The sequence below is a fragment of the Daucus carota genome, chromosome 5 (genome assembly GCF_001625215.2).
Source record: "Daucus carota subsp. sativus chromosome 5, DH1 v3.0, whole genome shotgun sequence".
Lineage (NCBI taxonomy): Eukaryota > Viridiplantae > Streptophyta > Magnoliopsida > Apiales > Apiaceae > Daucus > Daucus carota.
The window spans coordinates 20,188,381-20,194,380 of record NC_030385.2 but is presented as its reverse complement, the minus strand read 5'-3'; positions in this window follow the sequence as shown (position 1 = coordinate 20,194,380).

The following is a 6,000-nucleotide window of genomic DNA, read 5'->3' as shown; positions in this document are numbered from 1 at the left end:
TTCTTTTAATTAGCATTTTTTGCAACATTTTTTGCAACATTTTCAACAAACTTTTTTGCCCATTTTAATATTTTTTTTGTTATTGAATTGCAACATTTATGTGCAACACTTTAAAGTCTATTGTACCATATATTTTTTAATTTTTTTACAGTATTCTATTTGAAAATTTTGATACCGCCTATTCATCCAAAATCAACCATTAAGAATTAAAATACTAATGAACAAGTCCAAACATCCAAGCAAGATCAACTTTAAAATCCAAACTAATATAGCATACAACCATCAAAAGTCAAAATAAACAACCAACATCTAGTTATTTCATAAACGACTAACACCGGGAGTCAAATATCCAACCAAAGATGTAGTCTATAGTCGAAACTGAACTAACACCAACGGTTCAAAATATGAACCATTTCTAGTACGTGCGTACGTGCAAAAGTCAGAATATGCAACCAAAAGTATGGTAAATATAAACCATAATGATCACCGATCATTTTGAGCCTCTTCGTCCACGCCTTTATCAACATTAGCACAGAAATCTTCAACAGCAACCTCTCTGAGATCTGGAACAAGTTCTCCCAATCTTCCCATCACTTTTGTCAATTTTTCCTGAACTTTTTTGTAAATCATCTCCTGCATTTCAGCTACAAGTTCATCCCTTATCGTCTTCTTCATTTCAGCAACATCAGCAGTACTGTTGCTAGTAGAACTCTGACCAACGTGCAATGGCTTGTTCATTGTTCTCCTTGATTTTCCCGATCTGCCAAGAAGCCAGTTTGGTCCATGGACTGGTCCTTTTTGAGTCTTCTTGCTTTCTGCAGTATCGTTGTTTTCTGCAGAAGCACCATCTTGAACAACATCACCATCTTGAACAGCAGCACTCTCTTCATCACCATCATCAGAAGGAGTTTTTTTCTACAAAAATTCGGGGGGGGGGGGGGGGAGATGATAAATAAACATCATTAAACTAAAAAACAAGTTTTAACACAGATTATAAATACAAATTAAACATTAAAATCAGACCAGTTAAAGTAATCCACATCTTTAATATTGGACCAATTTTATAAAGTCTAAGTTAACCTTCCACATGAATAGCATTTACCTTGTATTTACGCCCTGGCACATGCATATGAGTTTTGCAGTAAATGAGATCCAAAGGAACCGGTTCTTCCACTTGTAGTTTCTCCGCCTCTCTCTACCAACATAATACAAAAAATAAATCGCATTAAAACTATATAATGTGAAAGGATATCTTCAATATATAATTATTTATATATTTGTTTCGGTATTTGTGACAAACATTAAAATTAAATTCACCTAGTAATCCTCCCAAATAGGTCATTAATTTATTTGATTAATTAAAAGTGGAAAGTTATTTTTGGCAAGTAATTTTAATCTCTAAATATTCCTTCACATCAAAATACATTTATTTTAAAGAAACTTTTCTGATTACGCAATAGTGGCGCAGAGGCGTTTCGTGAGACTACGATTACCTCTTTTTTGCTACTGCAACATTAAATTACATGAAGCTCGAAAAAGGACTATCAATATTTGGTATTCTCTAGAGTACTCATGTTACATTATGTGCAAAATGTATATTTAAAGTAATTTATTCCATATTTAAACATTTATTATCTCTCGGAATAAATTATTTTAAATCTTTCAAAAATTATCAAATCCTTCATTCCTCAAGATTTATTTTACTCAAGGAAGGATTTATTTTCTCCATATTAATATTTGTCTCCAAAAATATTAATATCACTTTTATACCAATTCTGGAATATTTTCTCCCGGTCTCTCAAATTCATTATTTTTCGGAGAAAAATATTCACAATACTTAGAAAGCTCTTTCAATGTGTCAAAATCATGATTTATCATGAACAATGTTTTTCTAAGTATTTTGGTATCAAAACCTTCGTCAAATATCCTTCTCTGTTTTCCAAAAGACGAAGTGTTTCGGTTTTTCGTAAAACGGCCTTTATCTTAGAAAATCGGTTTAAATACCTTAAGATTATTCCCGTCCCTCAAAAGTATGTTATCTTTATGGGAATATATTTTAAGTATTTATTCAAGTTTTAAGTTTGGCCTTAATCCCTCTCTGATAATTTCGAAAGAATTATCGTATTTTATTTGAAACCCGAAAACCTGATTTATCGTTTTAAATCTAAATAAAATACTTCCACTTGCCAAAATGACTTGAAACTTGAGATTAGCCAATTAAATATTATTCTTAGTGCATGGTTAAATTTTCGTAATTTTCCGAGAACTTTCATTTCGGAGCGTTTTCTGTCTGCCGACCCGATCACTGGCTGAACGTTTGACCAAGCTAGGGTTGACCAAAAATTACCAAAATTTCCAGAATGCCATTTTCTAATATTCTAAGATTTATCATATTTTTTTCCGTAATTTATTTCGCACGTTCGAAATATCGCGTTTTTAATGTAACGGTTTTTATCGGTATCTCGTAAAGCGTGTCTGTCTTCTAGTGCATTAAATGTCCTGCATTTTTAGTCCAAGATGCTGGTCAAGAACACCTTTTTAGGTGTGGGGGACAAGGGGACAAAGTGGAGTAGTGGCCAAGGTTTGGTTAATTACCTTTTGCATTTTTACTTCTACTTTTCTTACATTTACCCCACCCATTCTTGCCTATAAATACACCCCTCCACCCATTCATTTTTTCCAAGCTAATAGCCAAATATATGCTGAGATTTTGAAGAAGAAACACTCTCCCAAAGTTTATTCAAGTGCCCACTTCTTCTACTTCATCTTTAAAACCTTCGATTCTTCATATATTCCGATATATACAAGGTTTTAAACCCCGAAGCTTCGTTCCACCCAACCAAGCCTCGCTCATCTTAGCATTTTCATAAACCACTCTTTTCAACCTCCCGAAGGGCTGCCCAAATTCGTTCGTGTGCTTAAAGTCGTATCGAACCTCCGACGAATTTCTCCGGCGAACTTTCGTGCATTAATCGTGTAAGTGGTTTCTTTTAGCTTCAATTATCCGAGTCTTAATCGACCATTTTCAAAGGGCTTTTCAAACAAATTTCTCTTCATCTTAAGCTCTCTTGATTTCAAAATACTCGAGTTGGCCACTCGTTATTATCGGGAATATTGTGCACTAACTTTACTTGCTCACTAACTCATAATTTGTGCTCCCATTCCCATCACTCCCATACCCTTCTTGTTTTAGTGAGAAACCCATTTTTCAGCCCTGTGCTCGGTGGGGATATCATTGAGATAAGATACGTGGTATTACGTGTTTAGTTTCCGAACGTGTGTGTCGGGTGTGATTTTACTTGTTTCGGTGGTAAACCCCGTTTGGGCCTTCTCGCTATCGCGGGGTGTTATCCGAACAAGCTACTTGGTTCAAAATCCGTTAGTGTGAGTGTGCGATATATCTTGCTCGACTTCGACTCCGTCTTTTCAAAACTCACTCATCACTCGATCTTATTAAAATCAACAACTTATATTTCTCCACGCAATATAATTTGTTAAAATTGAACCAACGATTTAAACCACCATACTAAAACGTTATTATCGACAAATCTCAACGTGGTTAAAATTGGACTAAAACTTGCGGAACCAAAACTTTTATAAAACAAGGATATATTTGTTTGTGGATATTGTGTTCTAACTTTTGCAGTGAGGTGAAGTGAAGTGAGGTGATCTTCGTTCTAAGACCCAAGTCTTTGACGTATTGACGGGGAGTTGATAGTCATCGCACCGTGAGGAAGAGGAAAGACCCAATACCTAATACCTAAGATCCAAGACCGGCGAAAGGTTTAGAAGTACAAAGACCACTGGAGGTGCAACGACTTTGAGGAAGTAACGAGGATAGTTACGTTCCGAGACAAGTCTTGTTATTTACATTTATAGTGAGGAGGTAACGAAGAGTTACGCTCCAAGATATATATTTGTAAAGGCTTCTCCGCCTACTGTAAAGGAGTTCTTTATAGTAGAGAAAATCTCGAGTCCGGGGAGGAGCTCGGGGACTGGACTAGGGGTGAGTGGACTCCAAGGGTTGAGTTAGCCACCGCGAACCAGGATAAAATCGCTCGTGTAATATTTTCCTTTTCTTTTCTTACACTTCCGCACGTAACTGCCAATACTCTCGATACAAGTTCTAAAGAAGGGGTGAAAACTTTTTAAAACGACATAAATATTTTTAATTGGTGATTAAGCTATTCAACCCCCCTTCTAGCTTAATTAAACCATCTATCGGGACCTAACATAATGCAAGGAAATACAGGAGTTAAAAATTCAATCATATGAAATATGACATACAATTTTTTTGCCAATTTGCGTAAAACTTGTACGCCCAGCAGTGTGGGTGTCCACAACCTTTTGACGATTCTCTGCAGCAGTCTTAGATTGTCTCTGAAAATTTAATGAAGTGCAAAGAGTATAAAAGAAATAGTTTAAATCTAACTATGAAACTAAGTCGAGTAAATGTTGTACAGTCAGGATACAAAGGCTGCCCACCCTCCTCGACAAGCCGATAAAATTTCTTGGCTTCATCGTCCATCCCCTTTCTGCCTCCATGTTCAGTACCAATATTATTCTCATATATATGTTGTATCATCTCCTCGAACTCATTTCCTAAACCTAAACCATTTTCAATATCCATTCCATCCTCAATGTCATTTTTCTTTTGGTTGACACTTCATAAATCCACTGAATGGACTGTGGACACAGACCATTACATATGAGGTGTTCATGGATACCATTTTCACTATTCCAATAACGACTAGCACATTTTCTACAAGGACATTTCATTTCCTTTCCCAACCTAAATTCGGCAAAAGCATTTCTAATAAACTCTTTGACCCCCTTCCTATACTGTTCACTATACTTTGGAAATGTAACCCATCTTTCTCCTTCAAAATCCATTTTCTACATGATAAAACATATAATATTAAAGCTTCAAATACCACACCACCACCACCACCAAAACAGGGCCTCAACACCACATCATCAAGAAATTAGAGACAACACACAATATATTATATCACATCCACTATAATAATCTAGCAGGAGCATCAATTCTCTTTAAATCAGCCTTATTAATACATACACATAACCCAGCAAATAAACATAACCCATAACCTAGCAAAGCAAATACACACAACCCAACAAATATAAACATAACAAAGCAATTAACAAAGAAAACAAACCCAACAAACACATAAACATATAACCCAGCAGAGCAAATGTACATATAACCTCAACAGAGCAAATATAATCAAAAGCATATAGCCGAATTGAGCAAATTTACCTTAATTGAGCAAATGGCCGGCTGTGAGAACCCTCAACCTTCAAGCTCATTGGAGTCTTCAAGCTTAATCTGCACAAACTAACATATATGCATGTGAGAAGTATATCCTAATTAGAAAGATGAACCCTAATTGACATAGATGCTTGAGAGAGTATAGAGAGATGAGAGACTCAAGAGAGATGAGATACCTGAGAGTGTGAGAGAGTCGACTGAAGAGTGTGAGAGTGTGAGAGAAACAAGAGAAATGAGTGAGTTTGGGTGTTAGAAAGATTTTGGTACTAAAAAGCACCCGCCCAATGAAAAATCAGAACCCCCGCTTAAACTAAAACTCGGTCAAGTTGACCAAAGTGTACACTCTCTTGCAACACTTTTCGAAAAGTATTGCAACTGTCAATGGTTTTGTAATTTCATCAAAAAATGTTATGATCGGAGCAACATTTTTTTGTCTGTTGCAACATATTACAAACTGTTACAGTAGGGACGAAAATATTTAGTCTATTGCAACACTTTATGCAACATTAATCATTTGGGGCTTGCAATAGGCCAAATATGGCGTAGTGTTTTTCTTTCTTATTAACCACGTACATTCTAACTTTGTAACCAATCCTAGGAAGCACATCTCTACGCCGTTTTCCCTTAACACTACCAAGACTACCAATCAATATTTCATCGTCCTCAACGGGGTTTTTCCCACGATTTTCTCCCGCCAAATTACAAACATA